The sequence below is a fragment of the Cupressus sempervirens genome, chromosome 7, assembly GCF_028749045.1.
Source record: "Cupressus sempervirens isolate cs-2001-9-10 chromosome 7, ASM2874904v1, whole genome shotgun sequence".
NCBI lineage: Eukaryota > Viridiplantae > Streptophyta > Pinopsida > Cupressales > Cupressaceae > Cupressus > Cupressus sempervirens.
Window position 1 is genome coordinate 779,758,068 of NC_143124.1, and position 20,880 is coordinate 779,778,947.

General features: G+C 37.1%; 1 pseudogene; it reads right to left on the bottom strand.

The window, feature by feature from the left end:
• Positions 1–18,704: 18,704 nt before the first annotated feature.
• On the bottom strand, positions 18,705–20,709 carry LOC149549649 (uncharacterized; annotated as a pseudogene).
• Between the last annotated feature and the right edge of the window lie 171 nt (positions 20,710–20,880).

Here is a 20,880-nt window from a genome sequence, read left to right on the forward strand (position 1 = left end):
AAAACCCTGCTCCTAACACATCCCAATCACTAATAGAGTTATGATGCAAGCCTCTATATGATTTTCCTTTTAAGGATCAAGCTAGAAGCCTAATAATAACATCATCCTCTGTAATACCATGTATATTACAAACATTTGAAATATCTTGAATATGTTCTACAGGGGAGATAGAAGTTTCACCAATGAAATTAGGTATAGTTTTGAGAGTTGACACTAGGATATCATGTCTTTGAGCAAGAAGGAGAGGACTCTCACCATTAAAGGTGGAAAATGCATGTTCTCTAGGTTGAGCCATATGGAATAATGACCTATTTATATGAAAAGATGGCAACCAAGGCTATGATCTATCAATGGGAGGAGTGGAAAGAGATCTTGCGGGCATTTGTGCTACTGTTATACTCCTAACTAGTGATAGAGAATCTATTTCTCTTTTTTCTAGGGTTTGAAAATGAAAGCTCAATGTATTGAAAATAACCTCTAGAAGATGCCCTTATATGAGCTTTGGGCATGAATCACAACAACCTAATCTAGAAACCAGATGTGTTTGAAGCTTGGAGTTGCCAAGTACTTAGAGAATAAGCCTCTTGAAGGCTTGAACACTGAAGGTAGTACTATCTCTTCAGTATGAGCATGAAATCTCTCTTTGACACCAGTGAACTTGTAATCTTCAATATGTATCCTTAGATACTAGTCCCACCGAGCATGCCAAAAACTATTGTCACAAAAGTTTATTCCCTTGTCTAAAAATTTTACCTAAAGGCAACCTTGTGAAACATGGAAAAAACCTCCAAGTTGTGGGACTTGAACAATGAGGTTGAGTCTCTGGAGAAGGTCAGCTTCCTTTGTTATTAGGATGCACCTAAACTACACTTGTAGAGGAAAAGGGGATAAAGTATGCATGAAACATCTACTTAATCTATCCTCAGGAGGTGATTCACCAAAATAGAGTGTTCAAACCAATATTTTCCCATACATGCATTGTTAACTATCATGACACCAAAATATACAGATTCAAACTTGTTTAATCCAATAACCAAATGTAGATCAGATAACCAAATGAGTGACACGAGGAAGAAAAGTTTCACTATATATCATTCATAGGCCAAGGAAGATACAATCATGCAAATTATAGATGTCCACAATACATTTATGAGAGATAAATGAATCTCACATAGTACATCAATGGCTAAAAGAGATAAGGCAGAATATCATAAAGTTTGGAGGCAAAGGGAATTTACAATAAGCATGCTAGAGCAATGCCAAAGAAACAGAGAAGAGTCGACCAAAAAAAAGATTACAAAATGTTCTTTTATAGCTTAAGCATAACTCAAATAGCTTCTACCCTAAGGAGAAACTTAAAAAACTACATTCAAAGATGGTTGAGAATAGTCACTACAAATCTAGGAAATATTTGATCACATCACACATTCAAACATAGTAAAATCATTTCTTCACCAAACAAAGCCCTAAGAAGACAGAAACAGTGGCCATGGATGTTCAAACTAATTAGATGGACCACTAGGCGGTGATGGAGTGTTTCTTCACATTTATCAGACATAGGGAATGATGAAGGTGGTTGAAGAAGATCAAAAATCTTATCTACCATCAAAGAGATGCTTCCTCTATTATTAGTACACCAAATTAGTCATATCATCAGCCAACAAGAGTCAACCTTCAGGCCTTGCTACATGGACCAGTCATCTTTTATCATTCTACCACCCTTTTGGCATTCAACTTTATGTTCCATGTTTGACCGCCCATGATTGCAACTTTGTCACCACCTTTCTTTATTAGTAGTTATTACTTGCAAAACTATGACCAACTATCTATCACTACTTCACAGCTAATCCTTGGCATCTTCCCTTAACTGGCATGATCAGGCAACAATGTGAACCTAACCACCACATACTATTTGTGTCATTACAGCATAGACCTTGATCTAACATAAAATGCCCATGACTACGCAAAAATGGACTTAACTGCCACTACTAACTACGAATATTGAGATCCAAACTGCCATCACACCGTCACAACTCTAACCCAAGATCAGCCTTAACCTAATGCAACCTTGCAAAACAAGAAATATCACTCAATCGTAGTGCTAACTGTGGTCTTCCATTTAACCCATGCGACTGTGTGATACAAGGAAACTAGCAACATTGTCACTTGAACCTATGTTAGCCATTCTATCCTTGCGACCATTTACAAATGTTGGAATCGCACCGTCAAGACCTGTACTTTAGTTATACCTTAACCCATTGCAACCAAGCAAAAATAATGCAGTCATCTCATTGCCACTTGAACTCTGGTTAGCTCTTACTCTACCACAACTATGCACACCAAAGGGTGATTCGCATAGTCACAACTTAAAATATTTCAAATACATAACATGAAAATAAGGGTCGTGAGACTAAGGATAAAAGGTTATGGCAAAAGTTAAATCATTTCATGAAAACCTTTCAAATATCTGAAATTTGAAACCTTGGGTGACCATTGAGCGGCTTATCGTTTGGATTTGATTTTTTGGCGGGAGGGCATTTGGCTAACAGTAAGCTCGAGTAGACCAACCAATTGACTAGAAACTTATGACCCCTAACTTGACCCCATGACTCAAAAGAGGCTAAATTAAATGGAAAATTATACTAAAATTTTTGAAAAAATAAATAATATGCAAACAGATTGCTTTTTCATCCATTTTTTGTGGTTTGATAAAAAATGGAGATGTAGATCATGAAGATCAATGATTAAAATTTTGAAGAAATTCAATGTGTTTTGAAAATTCTTAAAATAATATGTTGTCATTTTGCATTGAGTTTAGTTGTGTCCCTATGGCTTGTAGGTAATCAAAACAACCTTAAGGGTTTTCTTATCTCATGGCTCTAAAAAAAGAAGGAAATCTTGACCTCTCCGCATGTTTGTACCCCTCTCCCAATGATACTTCCCCTCCCTTGTTCAAGAGTGATCCGATCTCTTACATCCACTTAGACACACAAAAGTACTTATACATAATCTTTTATCATACCATGTAGCTAAATCGAAAAATATTAGCTTCTAAAATTTACATCATTAATTCCATTAATCCATCAAGAAATGTTTTAAATAATTTCAAATGACATCATCACATCTCTAATCATGTAATTTAAACAATTATATTTAAAAAATCATGAAAGAGGGATGTAACAACAATAATTTAAACCTTTGATGAGATTTTTTTAATTTTCAAAGTCCTTACACCCTTCTCTCTATTGTGGCCATGTCTCTAGTGTCATGATATAATCTTATTTTCAAATAACTTTGATTTAGATAAGATAAGATAAGATAAATTTATTAATGTCCAACAAGAGGCCACAAGGGTCTTTGGGACTAAAAAGTGTACAAGATAAAAGACCGCTAGCTACAAGAGCACCAAACAGTGTCAAGGAAAGAAGCAAACAGGAAAAACAAGAGAAACAAAAAGAAGAAAGGAGCACAATAAAGAGGCAAGGAATAAGGGTCCTTCCTCGGTAAAAAGAATCCAAGCACGGAAGGGTATGAACTAGGGAAAGTAGCTTCCCTAAGCCACCGTTGAGAAAAGCTAGGAGGGTGTCACTGACAAATATAACAACAATGAGGTCTCATAGATCTGGAGTGGTTGGCAATGGTGGCACTAGAAGGCCACTTTGTCCCATGAGCAAGAGACAAAGGAGAGAAGAAAGAAGTGATAGTTTGAATCGGGGTCACTCTCTCAGGGAATAAGAGTTGTAAGGTATGGTCATAGAGCTACATACTCTCTCTACGATACAATGCAAGGCATCTCTAGTCCGTGTAGCTAAAAAATGTTGTGAGGGAGCTACACTCCCTAAATAAGCAATACAATCTCCCATGAATCTTATAGTAGGTGGGACCATGAAAAATGGAATAGATCTCTATCTCGATCGTACCCAAGGTACACAAGTGACAAGTCTAGTCCTCTCTGTCCATGTCATGATCTATCTGAATCTGAAGCTATTGGAAGCCAACCCTAAAGGAGCCTAGAGAGATGCATAAGGCATGATACTATCATCGAGACAAGTAGTTGGGGGGCATAATAATATCATTTCTAATGACTAGAAAGTGCCTAGCATAAAAGGCCATCTTCGGGTGTAACACGCCTACAAAGTTACACCAAGTCGTGGTGATATATTGTCTATAAATTTCAAGTTTGACATGCTAGTTCAACTCTTGTTGTCAGGGGAGGAGGTAGGTGGGAGAATTGAAAGAGAACTAGAAGGGAGGGAGGTGGTCAATATCAATCCCGATTGAGCTCAACAAAGACGAAGCCTGCACAAACCAGCAACTAGCCTAAGAGGATAGATCAAAATTCGCTACAGTGATAGAGAAGCAATAAGCCAAGTAAGAGTATCTCAACTGGCCACCCATAGAGTCAGAAAAACCATGAAGATGGTGAAGAAACCAAATCAGATTTAAAATGGTAGCCAACCTAAAGGGATGGGCCCCAAACTTGGCCAAAACAATACTATAGGGGGTGAACCGATGACATATGATAATACATCGAAGAAAAAGGGTATGGACATGCTTGATGGAAGCCCAATTAGAATCAAGGAGAGAGGATGCCCAAACCACCGAGCCATAAAGAATCGTCGGTCTAACCAAGGAGTATAGGAGGGACAACTTCGATGAAGTTTCCTAGAAGTGATTTTTGAAGCACTGTCTCTCAAGCATGGTAAGGGATCCCATACCCTTGCAAATCCTAGTCTAGATGGAGGGTCTCAAACTAAAGTGAGTTCCATAGAACTTGACCCCAAGGTACACATATGATGTGGTGATCTTGATCTCATGACCTTAAAATTAGAAGTGCAGATGACAAGTCTTCAAGCACTTGAAGACTATAACTTGAGTCTTGCTGATACTCATAGAGAGTTGATGAACATCACAAAAGGAGGCCAAGCCATCGAGGAGTCTCTGAAGACTCTCAAGAGAGGAGGCCAGAAGGATCACATCATCGAAAAATAAGAGAATGGAGATCAAGATTTGATGCAAGTAGCAACCGTCTATAGGTAGTGAGGAGTCTCTAAGGAAGGTCTCCAGCTCATCAATATAGATACCAAAAATGGTGGGGGAAAGAGGGCAGCCCTATTTCACCCCAATGGTGCTCTGAATAGGGGTTGAGAAACCCTCTAGCATCCTAAATCTACTAGTAACACTTGCATATAATCTTGTAATGGCAATCAACAAAATCTCAAAAATATTGATGTCTCTCAATCTCTAAAAAAGGGCAACCCACGAGACAGTATCAAAGACCTTACAAAAGTCCATGAAGAAATAGTAGACTTTTGTCGAGCAATGATGAACCTCCTCAATGATGGCCCCAATGTCAAAATATGCTCCATGGTCTAGTAATCAACCCAAAAACTGGCCTAGCCCCTAGTTCTGCACGTTGTCTTGTCAAGCTCGCTAGAAAGAATAATGTTCAAAGTTATAGTATAGAGCTTAGCAAAGGTGTGTCCAATCATGATAGTTCTTTAGTTACCTAGATCCAAAGTTGAGCTGATCTTGAAAATAAGATAGATGATGTGCCTTTCCCATGGAATGGGGAAGTTGGTGCAAACCACACTATTGAAGAGCATAGGAAGAAAGGAAACCAGTATGGGGGCACCAAGCTTGAGGAGCTCAGCCTGAAAACCCTCCTCATCTGTAGCTCTACTAGAGCACATGAATCCGATGGAATCATGAATGATGGATGGGATGAAGAGGTGGCAACTAGGAGGCTGGGTAAAGAGGAGAAGAGGCTAACCAAGGACATTGAAGAGAGTGGAGGCATGGGCAGTGAGGGAGTGGAGGTCGAGGGTGGAGGGAGGGGAGGAGTGGCGGGGGAGAAAAGTACACCAAAAGAGCTTCAGGTTGCAGGATAAAGTTTCACAAAGGGAACGACAGTGGGAAGAAATGAACAAGTACTTCTTATAGCCAAGGAAATGACTATAGGAGCGGTGAATACTAATGAAATCCTCAGAATGCGACAAGAACACAGAGCACAAATGAAGGTGGAAGGATTTACAATCATCATCGAGCCAACAGTTCATGGAGCAAGTGCTATGTTAGACAACATGGTGATGGGGGCAATGGGGGATGGAGAGGAGAACATACTTCCAGATCACAACGGCCAAAATGTCAAACAAGGAGGAGACCTCACAAGAGAAGAGGGAACCAATCGAGGGAAGGAGTCGTCGAAGATGGAAGAGGAAAAGGTCACCGTCACTCTCAAGGAAGCAAAAGCAAATAGGAGTGTGGATAGGCACCTATTGGGCACCGGGGGGGGGTAGATGAGGAGAGGAGGCGAACGGCTGTGGGAGTAGTGAAGCATGAGACTGAGGAGAGCATGGTCTGCCATGGGAAGGTAGGTGATGGTGAAGCAATGAATGGAGGGAATGAAGGGGGCACAAGCAAGGGCATTATCCACAACACTGGCACCACCACCATGGGGCCTACAAGTGAACAACTCAAAACCGTGAAAGTAAGGAAGGCCATTTAGAATCACTAGATCGGAGGACTCACAGAGCTGGAGGAGGTGATGACCATAAATAGAGAGTAAGCCTTGACAATCCTTAGAGGAGTGTTAAAGACCCAAGCAAGTGTGATCTGTCTCAGAAGTGCAAGTCTAATCAGAGCAACGATCATGCATAGGAGTTTGCAAATCTCTAGTTCAAGAATTAAAATCCCCTAGTAAAATGATGTCGCCCATAGCTGCAAACTTGGAGATACACTTGTACAAGTCAATAAATGGGCCCACATCCTCCACACTATGAATGGCATACAGGGAAGTAGCCAAGAAGTAGCAAACAATAATAAATATGTCCCTCTGACGCTAACTTGTAGGACTAATATAGATCCACATGAATCTGGCATGGACATCAATGTGGACCAATGAGGTAGCACTAAAGAGATCATCTCTAACCAAACAACCCACACTGCCTAAGCCTCCAACACCACCATAGGCCCGCATCTCCTCCCTACAAGTAGATAGCTATTGCGACCCAGCAAAACTCAGAAGAGGACAAATGGGACTCTCACAAGTCTTGGTGACGACTAGGATATCTACAAAAGCAACACCATCATGGAGGATACCCAAGAGGGACCACAAAGAGCCATTACCATTCTCACAGTTGACAAGAAGAGAGTTAAAGTAGGGTCCACCCTTGACCAACTATTGGTCAGAACGTCATGCAACCTTTGGGGCCTATCTCGAAACGCAACCGCTAGGAGGAGAATCATGAATAACTGCCCTGAGGTTACGAATAACTGCCCACTTACCATTGCGTCTAGCCTCAGCCACAAGACTCCTGGAATGCTTCAGCTCGGTCATGTAAGATTTTGTGAGGTAATAAAAGAAAAATCACCCCTAGGTGCCCAAAATATATGACCATCTATTGAAGATAAAGCCCTCATCTTTTCCAATGAAGTATCCACAGATTCAGTCTTCTCATAAGTATTATTGCACTCAGTATTGTATGCATCTAGTTTATACGATGTGATAGTTCCAACACCTCTAGCTATCCCCATAGTACCTCTCATTATTTTTCATCCTACATCAGATAAGACTACATACATGCCCAAATCTATTATATTTCTCACAAGTTTATAATTTTTTTTTAGGCCAAGGAGATAAAACACACCATTTATCTTTCTCATTATACATCAAGAAACCAATTTCTAACTCTACCATGACCAACAATATTTAAATGAGAATTATCACCTAATTACACCTTACCTCCATCAAATTTTTCATATTCAAGAAAGTAATTGTTATTAGATCTCATATTAAAAGATGCACATGGTCCAATTAACCATGAATGAGTGACCAAAACTATAATAAGCATCACCATTTTCCTTCTTGTACTCAAAATCAACACCAAAATTATTATTATTATTTTCTTATTTGGAACTCTTAAGAAAATGTCCACACTTATCAAAATTCTAACAAATATTTTTGGATTTTTCAAGTGATTTGCATCTCCCTGGATTTGGATTTAGTATGCTTCTCATTGTTCTTTCTTTTTTTCTTAGGTCTTCCACAAACAACTATAGTCTCCTTGGTGCTAATAAATACCACCCTCATCTTTTCAAAAGAAAAGAACCCACCGCATCTTGAATCTTTAAAATAATAAAAATTATTGTCAATGGTAATTGGAAGAGAATCCCACAAATCAGACAAAGAACAAAGAAAGATCTTACATTTATCCTCCACATCCATGTTGACACCAACTGATGATAGTTAAGATAATAACATATCGAATGCTTCCAGTTAATAATTAATTTTTTCACCCTTTTCGATTCTTAAAAAATATGTTTTCTTAAGTTTGTTTACTAAAGATTTGGCTTGATACACCTTAACAAGTTTCTTCCATGGTTTTTTTGTAGAGGTCTCTTCATGGACATTGAGACTCAACTAGATTTGTAGGTTTCAAGACATTTTCATCAAAAACATCCCAAAAATATCAATCTATTAACAAATCCTCCATATTTATCTTCCACATTTCAAAATTATTTGAGAAAAATTTGTCCACTTGATATAATCTCCTTAAGGAATTTTCTTTTTGAAAATTCCTACAATAATACCATAATAGATCTTCTACACAACCTATCACTCAAATCAAGATGAGTTCAAAAAACTCAGCAACCCACAACTAAAACCAAAAATGATATGGATTTTATACCACTTGTAAGGAAATTAAGGTAGTGGAACAACTTTCTACACTAACCTTTGATAGGACGGTCATGTAAAAATTTCTCACATCTTTACAACAATTATAGAAAATTAATACAAATAACAGTGGATACTACAATAATAATTCTTGTGATGTCTCCCGCTCCCACTCATGATGTGTTTCAAAATGTTGATGTTCCCGCCCACCGTCTGCATGTTGTTGTGAACGTTGTGTGTGGGGGTGTTGTCGCCCACTGTCCTCCTGCTACTGCGACTAGGGGTGTTTCTCATGAGAAGTCCTCTACCCATGTTGTTGCATATCCTGGTGGGTCTTTTGCATTGTTTCAGCCAGCCCTCTCCAAGTTGTAGGTTGCTATGGGGAGGTCCGCAACTTCTTATGTGGATGTGGTTTCTTTTGAGGCAAGTCTCAGTGGTCTTGCCCCTATTGGGAGAGGGGGATCTCGTCCATCGGTTGTGCCTTTCTCTCTAAGTAGGCCCATTGTGATTAATCTGGATTCTAAAACCCTTGATGAGATTTCCAAACATGTGGAGGATTACTCTTCTACTACTGTTATTTTTTCATTTTAGGGGTTTTTGGCCCTCTCTTCTGGATTTCCAAGCATTGGGAACCATTCATGACTGATACAGTTCAGATTTACCCTATGGCAAAGGGATTTTTTATTGTGAAATTTTCTAATATTGAAGATAGGAAAACCATCTTTTGTAACTATTGTTTCTCTTGGGAGGAGAGGTTTCCCTTGATAGCCAAACCTTGGTATCACGGATTTGATCTGGTTACCAAATCCTTTAATAAGATACCTTTATGAGTAAGATTGTCGAATCTTCCCCTTCACTTTTGGCTGGATTCAGTCTTGGAGTCTGTGGAGGAGGCCATTGGGGATTTCCAAATGGTTTATTTGGAATCTTCTAATGTGTTTAAGATGAAATATGCTTGCATTCTTGTGGAGGTTGATTTTTCTAAGGGTCTCCCTAAACAGATTACTTTGGCTTCTCCAAATGGTTCTTGGACCCAGCCTCTGGATTATGAGGGTATTCCTTTCAGATGCACAAAATGTCACAAGATTGGTCATCTCGTTGCGCGGTGTTCCTCTGATTTGGTGAGATCGATGAAATCACCTTCTTGGTGGGTGGGGGTTTCGGACCATCATTATACGGTTGAAAAAGTTTCCAAGGACGGGGATGGGGTGGATTGCTCACCTCATAATGATGTTTCTTTGGCAGATGATATTGTTGATGTCTTTGATGATACGGATATTGTCTCTAACACGGCTTTGGTTCAAAATGTTAAGGTTGTCCCTTCTTTAGATGTTGGCTTTGTTCAAAACATTGATGTTGGAGTTGGTTCAGCTATTGTTTCTCCTGATGATGTGGGTATTGTTGCCCATGACCCTTCTACGAGGGCTTTGGGGGTTAGCAGTGGTGCTACCCCTTTCCCTCCTATGGATTCTCTTGCGGTCTGCCCTGGTTCTTCAAGTTTATCTATGGATTGGTAGATGGCCACTGGAAAGGTGGGTGATGAATGGACATCAGTTAAAGGAAAGAAAGAAAAAGTCAAATTCTCCAAACCTTTGTTTGATATCTCTTTATGTTCACAAAAGTCTGGACCAAAATGTAAATCTTCATGGTCTTTTGTTTTTTCTAGGTGGGTTTTTTGCCCTCTTATTGGGATCTATGGTGTGTCCCTCTAGTTTTTTGGGTGGTGTTCCATAGTTGTGTTAAGTTCCTTCAAGGTTTCAAGTCCTTTCAAAACCTGTTTTTACTTAATCAAAACATGCATACTACAATACAATGATATACATGGGGTAAATGCTTTTGGGAGAAAACTCTCAATCCAAAAGTTGTCCAATATATTATTCAAAATCAATAATTGATTAATATATACTTGCAGAGCAAGCTTCTCACAGGAAAACCACCAACCAAAAATCCAAAGGTAAATGAATGGTTATAAGACTCTTACCCACATACCCTCCTTCCCATGCACCTTATATATAAAGATACAATATATGAAACCATCAAACAGTATTACAAAACCATGGGCTAAAAACAACATAAATTGGTATCCATCTTATCTCCAATCAAAGATGCCCTGTGATATAGAAAAACACACACCAACACATGTAACTCTCTTTTACAACTCATTCAACAATTCAAATTTTTTTTACAAATCCTTTTTCAATAGAACCAAATTATGAAGGTTGTGACCTTTGAATCGAGTGTCTAATTTATGAGTTATTTAAAGCATTAGAAATACTAACAAACAAGTATTCAACAAAACAAAAAAATCAAGCATTTATGAATAGAAAAAAGAAAGCATGAAAAGAGAGTGCAAATCAAAATGAAGAACACTCAAGAGGCCTTCTTGATCTTTGGATTTGTCCAATAGATTAGATATGTGCTCAATGCAACTTTTCTCAAGCTTCAATGGATGCAAATGGATTGATTGATGAAAATGGATGAAGTTTGTGGAGATATTTTGGCATAATAAAGGTAATTTGATAGTTTTCAGCTCTCAAATTATCATTATAACATTAGCATAAAAAGTGGATGAAAATGAAGGGGCGAATGGTTCAATTTATAGACAATGAGAGGTGGAAATAGGTCATCAAGATGCAAACTTGGAAGATTGTGAAGAGTGGCAAGATGCAAGGAAATGAGAACACATGGATTGTGTTTCCTCAAATGCATAGCCTTGTGACAAGTGTCACAAGGAGAATGCATGTGAGGGGATTAGGGTTTTGGAGGGAATCTGAACATTTATGGAGATGTGAGGGGTGCAAAGGTGTAAGAGGGATTTGGAGTGTGTAAGAGGAATGTAAGAGATGTGTAACTGCATTTAAGGTTGACATTAATGCATATGGTTCAAGTGCATTTAAGGTTAACATTAATGCATATGGTTGGAGAGTAACAAAATCTAACTAGAGCTGACTTGGGTTGGGGTTAGGATTTCTTAATCCTCATGCTTAAGGTTGTGTAAATTATTATGGTGAGATTAGGTTTGAATTAGGGAGTGATTACAAGGCAAGTGGGCATGTTAGAGAAATGCAAATGGGTGACTTAATCAACTAGGTTAATTAGTTGATCAAATAGGTTTAGTATGTGTGAGTGGGTTGGGTTGAGTTGAGTCTAAGCCAAGGAGGTAGGATTGGGTTAAGGGTTAGGTCAGGGTTAAGGATTGATTAAGTGGTATTATCTAATCAAAAAGGGAATTCAAGAATTAAATTAAATAGGTATTGTGCAGTTATTTAATTTAATAGAGGAAGAAGGATTTAATTAATAACCAGACTATTGGTTGTCATTTGATTTATTAATTGTACTATACTCAATTAATTAGATTAATGAGCTAGGGGATGACATTAATTGATTAGATATTAAATACTTTTAATAATGTCTTTTGAGATAACTAAATAAGATTTCATTACTTCGTAATCAAATTTAGGTGTCTACACTCACAACATGCTTTGTCAAGCTATAACATGTCAATTATGAATACTTTTCAGTTGTTTTGAAGTCTTGGAGCCTTCAAAATTGGATCCATAAAATTTCTCCACAGCTTTTGAAACAAAAACTTCAATATCTTCAAATCTACTCATGGTCATGCAACTTGAATTTATTAGTGTGCTTATCTATCCCATACAAACCTTTGGGGAAAGATTAGGAAAAATATGTGCTCAAGTTAAACTTACTATGATATTAATTCTATATAAATGCAAGGTTAGTTGTAACAAAACCTATAGCCAAGACCATTTCATGTTCAACACCATCTCTCTATCATTAGAAGAAACAAAGGAAGGAATGGAAAAAACCTTGGTAAAATGGAAGAGCTCAATCTTACCTAACACTAAAGGCTTACAAGAATCCAAAACCCACCATGGAGATTTTATAGGGAAGGCCAAGTATTAGATAACCTACACACAAAGCCACAACTTCTCCTTACTATGCATCATATCATGGTCATGCACCATAATAGTGAAGGTTCTAATGCAAGGAATATGGTGAGACTTTTCCCTAGGAGGATCAACAACAACAACATCAAGAATGATAGGGGCATCAAAAAAACAAGCAAAATATTTATCACCTATAGCCATGACAAGTTTTTGGGAGTAGGGAGGCACCACCTATAGTGACCTCAATAGAAGAAATGAGACTCTAAGGGATAGCAACACCACAAATGAAACCAACAAAATTAGAGACTTTGGGATTGCAAGAAAAATGCACACCCAACAAATCAAAAGGAGGCCCCATAGAAGCCCCTAGAGCCAGCCACCAAAGAAGGTAGACCAAGAAGAATATCGCCTTTGGCTAGTAGTAACAAAAAGGTTTGGAAATGCATTGTGTACAAAGAGAAGAGAATTATGGGGCAACCATTTAGAGTGTATAACAACTTCTAAACATGTTACAATGAGTCATTCCTATGTTTTACATTTCCATTTACTCTGTAATATTACAAGTAGATAGTAAGTTAGTAATTTATGTTGCAAACTTGTTATTGGACACATCTTCTCTAATACAATACTTTTTTTTCAAAGTCTTTCACATTTATGCTTTTCAACTCACTTACAATTTCATTTGTATATTCTTTAAACTTGTGGATACCAACTAGTTTGTAATTTTGCTCTATGATCCACCTAATTAAAATAAATAACAAATGTAGTAGCAATGATTGAAATGGTGAATGAAAGAGGTCTAAAGGATTACCACTTAGTTTTTGCTTTAAGGATTAGGGGATTTAATCATGGGAGCTAAAGATTAACACCCAACATTACCTTGCAAAAACAAAGTAAACCTTCCACAATAGAGTACATACTAAGGTTTGGTGTTTTTTAAGTTTTTTTTAATTCTCCAGTCACCATATGATGCAAGATAAGAGGGTACCCGACTTCACTAAAAGAAATAAAGAATGTCTCTCATCTAGCAATATCTCTACCCATAAATATGAGGAGAGTTTTGCATGGTCTTGGCTCTAATACCATATAGGAACTAGAGATTAGCTCAACACCCAATACCACTACAAAAACACAAGAAAACTTCTACAAGAAAGTACAAAGTAAATAGTTTGTGTGATATTCATATTTATGAGATGTGATAAAATGATGATCCATGGGGCATACTACAAGGTGTACATAAGATTAAAAATGAAGATGTGTGTATTAATCATGTGTTTTGAGACAACTAACTTTAAACAAATATCAAATGACCTATATAACACAAGAAGCAAATGTGATGCAAGACCTCATTTTAACTACTATAAATAATATCTAGGACCTAAGCTAACTTGTGAATAGGTCCATGCTAATGAATTGGTTAAGACGTGACCTTATTTTCTCTAAAGTTAATGATAAGTTGTAGGACCATGTGTAACCTTTGTAGATCTGTTACAATCTTGCTTATGCATTTCTTACCACAATTCACTAGCATGGAAATTTGAAGTGCTTTTAAGTTGCATAATCACTCAATTTGACGAGTGGATGAAAAAGGTCACTTCTTTTCATTATCCAATTCAAATTACATTGATGGACTATAGTGGGATTGGATAAGAAGAGTTCAAGATGATTTAGATATGTGCTACTTGATGATTGGTTGCATGCATTGAGAGATGAGTGTTGATTATGCTTCATAATGTCAATATTTCTATTATAACATGGTACATTTTGGCTTATTCTCAGCCAAAACTCATTGCATATGAGAAACAGAAATATGACATTGACATGATACATGATAATGCAAAGTAGTTATTGTACCTTGATTAGACACACAATTTGCAGTTTCCAAAACAAAATGAGGCAATGAGTTAAGGTTATACTTGATGGAATATTCAATGTTTATTCTGGCTTATAAATATGCTGATTGGAAAACATGACTTGATTATATGTAGTATTTATATTTTGGTGGATAAGTAAGAGTACTCTTAATCTTCGTAAAAAAATCATCCAGACTACAAAGAGAATTCTCATTTATGGTACAACCCTTTTGGTCTAACAACCAGCATTATATGTACACGTGTAAATGGTATTCTTGGGTTTCAAAGTAAGGTCTAACAACCAGCATTATATGTACACGTGTAAATGGTATTCTTGGGTTTCAAAGTAAGACTCTATAGCAAACTACATGGTAAGAGTACTTAGAGAGAAATAGTAGCCATTGATATATAGATAGATAAACGCTTGGTGAGGCTTCAATGTAAAAGTATTAGATTTTCAATACATGTAATATAAAGGTAATATAAAACTATTCTAATACTCATCATTGACATTTAATTTACAGACTGGTTATACCATTGATTAATAGATTGTGTCTTGATTGGAATAACTGCCCAATCGCACCTTCATTCAAGCATGTCATGATCTTCCTTGGAGTCCTAGTTGTTAACATGAAACTATCAATTTAAAAATAACTTCCTTCTACCCTAATTTAAAATGCCATGTGTTTGGGGTTTGTATAAGAAAGAATTTAACCAAATCATTAAGCATGTTGATTCAAAGCAGGGACCAAAACATCAAATTGAACATGGTTTGATAAAGCTATGGAGTAGGTATAAGATACAATTGAACATGGTTCGATAAAGCTACCAAGTAGGGCTAAGATACTATTGAACATGGTTTGATAAAGCTATGGAGTAGGGCTAAGATAGACCATATAGGGTAATGATGTCTTCTAAGAAAGTTCCAACAGATGGGTGGTTACAGTAGTTATCCAGATGTGCAACAAAATTAATGGCCCTTCTTCCCTCAAAAAGCCAAAACATAAAAGATCATCAACAGACCCATTTCAGGCTCATTTTATAATGAAGAGTGAGAGTATGCTAACAAAAGGTCACAAGAGTTGTGATTGTGTATATCATTTATGTATGCATCAAATTGCAAGCAATATCTGAAATGGATAAGACATTTGACAACACGTAAGGGTCATAGCTGTACGATCTGATTCCAACTCATCATGGCAAGTCGAAAAAATCACATCACGCTGAGTGCATTTGAAGGTAAGGGAGTAGACTGCAGCAGTTGAAGTCATCCCTCAAAGCTGAAGGATCGGTCACTTTTATATTTCTGCTAGTGCTGAATTTTGTTCTTATTCCAAGGTCAGCAATACAGGTCCTGTAAAACTACTACAAGCAGTTGGGTCAAACTTGCTCCCGTAACTCAAAGATGTTACAAAGTTCTGAATGTAAATATTCCAGTTTCTAGTGAATCCAAGGATGCAATGGGAACAAAAACAGCTTCTAATCAAGGAACGAGGCTCCTGAGGTAGATCCTAATTGGCATGTGATAAGAGAGGTCTTCCCGTAACATGACAATGTGACCAAATCATCCAGTGTGTGGAGGGTGAAAATGGAACAAATAATAAATTAAGCATCACATTCAAAAAAATTCAAGTGGGCTTAAATAGGGCAGAAAAGTGACATCCCCTCATGGATAAGTTTAATAAGTTAAATATCCTAAGAACGGGGAAAGGGAAGGTAGTCTTTCCCTCAAACAATACAAGAACCAAGATTATTATCATAGAGTCTTCTCGAGGTTCTTTTAAGGGAAGATCTGAAGCAAGTGTATTCTTTGGAATTTCTATCAAAAATAAAATTTAATCATGCATCTCCCATTCTCAGATTTAAGGAACTTAGCAAACCAACTAAATCTCAAGAGACAACTGGAATAACACTCTTTGCTTTCTTATTATGATACACCTCTGGAGGAAAAATACTGCATGTTTGTGAGATTGCCTCAGCACTTCAGCACTGTTCTAACATGACAGGAGAATGGAAGTTCTAAAGACTTGAAATGTTAAAGATGAATTTTAGAAATGTTTCTAAAAACAAGAGCTCTGGTCGAGCTTGAGTCCCTGCCTACTGTTTAAGAAAAAGACAGATAATGCAATAGTTTATGAAGGTTGTATACTTGTTAGTACAGTTTAAGAAATCTTAGCCTAGCTCTAGATCTCAAAGCTGTCAATCATGAGCAAGGTCTAGTCAACCAAAGGCAATTGCTTCTGCAATGCAACCGAGTTCAGAAGAATATTCTAGTGCTTATTCAAAATAAAAAAGCTACCAAGCCCATCATAATCCTCCAATACATAGATGAGACATGGCCTACTGTTCCCCTGATGCCCAAAGAATGGTTGAGACTACAATAAAAGCTCATTTTAAAAAACAAAATGGTAAAATGGATGAAGATCAAATTTTCTTAGAAACATAATGAGGTAGGTGCAAAATTCAATGAGACAACTTACTTAAAGAGTATGAGAGTTGGACATCTAAGATTAAAAATTAAAATATTGTTGCAAGTATTTGATAATTTGAAAATATAAGAGTGAAGTTTACCCTAAAACACAATACGACATTGATTAGCTCATGTGAGTAGATAATATACCACAAACCTTCTTATGTTACATGATCATATATATAATTCTATTTACATAGTTTATCTAGATGCATAAGCATACATACACAGAGACAAATATGATGAACACGCACAACTACACAAACATGAAATACATGTGCACACGTGTATTACTTGTTTGTGCATGTGTACGTGTATGTCTATGTATAGGGTATGCATCTAAATTGACATAACCATATAGTCAGTCTCTAATAAGAACAAAGTTCTTGTTTCTGTGTGTGTCCTCCCTCTATGTGTGTATGTGTATGCATGTGTGTGTCTAGAATGACTCAACTATGTATATATAACTATACAGATGGTCATTATTAAGGTTTATGGTGTGTTACCTATTCACATGATACTTATGAATGCCATGTTGTGTTAAGGTACACTTGGCTCTTTGTTTACTTGTGAGTATAGATGTAATGTCAGAACTTAATTGTCTAGAGAAGAAAAATGAAATATAAACAATAAATACTGAATAAACCAAGAGGGCAATCCTCTGCTTGTCTCCAATAAGAAAACATTTCACAATATGATAATAACAAATATTCTTATATTTACATATACCATATTTATAAAATGAATGCTGTCCAAACTGAATTAATGACCCATATAACACTGTATAAATGATCATATAACTTAATTACGACTTAAAACGAAATGACAATTATTATTATTTTTCAATAAAGCTAAGCCAGCAATATATAATTAGTAATCCCCTTCTGTACCAGATTTTTTTGTAACATTATATTTCATATAAAATACAGAAGTATAACTAGAACAAAAAAAATATTAACAGGGCTTGAGATAACTATGCGAACAAAAAGTTAATGGACTGATTTAGGAAGGGAAGATGGGTACTCCATGATATTAGCTTTTGATAAACTACATACTATAGAGTTAACATTAAAACTCAAAATTGTAAAATTTATTTAACTTATTCATTGTATATATTTGCATCTTCTAGTACCCCCCTATACCATTTTTTGCAAATGGTATCCCTGTCCGAGACTTGGTCTCCCATATCTAAGACATATGCAATCTCTGAGCACAATCTGATACTTTTAGGAGTAAGCTGAATATCATCATTTTCTGATGTTCTGATTGATGGCAAATAGGAATAGGGTGAACAAACCATTATCTCTTTGATGATTCAAGAAGTTGATCCAGCAATATCAATCTAGAAGGCAAGGTAAGAAGTTATAAAAGGTTCATCATATCAAACACTGATGACACAAGCAAAACTACTTGAAAAGATAATTGATTGTCATTGGCACATTGCAATGCTCTCAATTTATCTACAAAATAATACAAGGGGCACTTCTTAGAGAAAGGCAACTATAAAAGCAGTATAATCTTAATGCAGTTTCCCAACTAAACAAGAACACGTGCTCAAATATGCCAATATGAGAATGGATCTCCACTGTTCCATTCACATACAGTGCATGGATGCACCCATATAGTAAATTATACACCCCAATGGTCAATTCAATATTCAATACAATGGGTACAGCATATTTGATTAATTTCCTAATATTAAGTACAATGGAGACAAAATATTTGGATGTTGTTGCTTCCTTGCAGCTTTAGACTTGAATCAACATTTGCACTCTACTCACAGAATCAGAGCCATGTCATCCATCAACTTCAAAGTGTACCATGCAAAAATGTTTTCTTAAATCTTCTATGAAGGATGAATTCCCGAAGCGATCACTTATGACAAGGTGCTGTATCCAATTGCATAGAGACGCTAATATAACCAGACCAGGACCTTGAAGATGCCTGCAGTAAGCAATTATCAATGATCGCAATAAACTGCAAGATGCAAGGTAGGATACACCAGTATCTGTTATCCTTGTTGATGCTAAGTTTAGATGAACCAACTTACTGCACCTAGCAGAAAGAAAATTAAGCCCCTCATCAGTAACAAATGGGCATTGATGAACATTCAGCCGTTCCAATGCCCTGAAATTGGACAATACCTTCATATCCCTCACAAACTCACATTTAACCAGGCTCAAATGACTAAGCATTTTGGCATCACTTGCTATAATAGCCAAGCTTAAATCATCTATATTTGTAAAACTCAGATCCAAACTTTGGAGATTACAGCAAAGACCTACGTCAGAGAACCCCCTTGAAGAAGGTCCTAGACAGTGACAAAGACTGATTTGTTCCAACTCTTTGTTGAAATGCATCATAAAAGACTCCAGTTCCACATCCCTGATCCCCCTTCCAAATCTAAGAGAGAACTCCTTTAATTCCATCCCACAAGGACCAATTGCAGCTAGGCCTTGCCCTTCACTGCGGTAGCATTGAGGCGCAAGGCATTTTAGACCCCTACATTTCATTATTCACAACAATGCAGACTCCGAAAAACTTGATGCCAGCAGACAAAGTTTCTCAAGACTCTTGCACCTATGCACAAGCAACCTTGCATCTCCATCACTCAAAGGGCAATGCCAGTTAATGTACATAAATTCTTTGAGGGCCGTGTTCGATTTAGCAACTTCTGCTATCGGGCATCAGAAAACATTCGCCCATCTGTATCTATGTGCAGCGAAATCAAATTTGAAAACCTTAACAGTTCTCTCAAGTCACCATATACAATTCCTGAAGATGGAGGCAATGTAGAGCCAAAGACTTCAAGCCCATAGTAATATAATCTCAAGATGGATCTTCACAAGTATTGCGCAGTTTTGTCCCAAGTGAGACAAGCATGATTAAACCCTAAATAACCATTTAAACTCAATATTGACAAAGATACTTGCATTCTGAAAGGGCTACTAGAGCATTTCCCGACAAATTCCTGCATTTCTCAAGAGTAAGGGTTCGAAGCCTCTTACAAACCCTACCCAACTCCGTAATGCCAGGATCCAGCAAATTGGGCAGCGATGACAGGGCATGTTCAAGAACAGTACAACTTCTAACTAACCCTACATTCAATATACGCTCCTCGGGCTGCTCACAATTCCCCAAACGCAGTGTTATTAGGGTTTTAACAGTTGTAGAGATCATTTGTAGATCTGTGTCTTCCAACTGATCACAGCACTGAGAAAGGTCTAATTTTGTAATATTTTTTAAGTGAAGAATGAGGGAAGTAATGTACGTGACCTAACAGTAAGGCTTTATATCGCTACCAAGGGTTTCAGCAAGGACGAGTTGCTTGGCAGTTGGGGTTTTGGAAGCATTTATAATGAGGCACAAGAATTTTGTGTCGCTCAAGAGCTAGTTTATGATTTCGTGATTGGTATTTTTGTGTAAATTTGCAATAATATTGTGGTTGACTATGATGAAAATTCGCATATACCTTTATTATATCCCAGATATGGTGTCATTTACACCGAGTCTTTCAGAAACAATAGAAACAATGGAAAACAAGATTTAAGTGCCGTGTCTTCTTCTACATCTTCATGACCTTTGTGTAGCTGGGGTTTGCAGCATTGTGAAGGGCATTATCTCTGATTGAGGTTTAACTCTTCACTAATAGAACTGGTATTTAGTATAGAAGTCCCCTTTCTGAAAATTCCTGGTTCTGATCACAAGAAACTCAGAAATAAGAGCTCCGAACAGCGAGACCAATGTCATTATAATGAATCTTAAGCAAAAGCAGCTGACTGCTGTGCTATGTGCCGCCATTTTTGCACATTTTTGCTGTGCTGGGGGACTACTGGGTCATAGCCGATGATGCAGACTACCACTAGGAGTGGGTTTCCATTATCAGTTGTCTCTATTTCTCCTTCCCCCAAGTAGAAATACTAGAACTTTCCAGAATTTGAAGATATTTTATTTTTGATATTTTTTGAATTA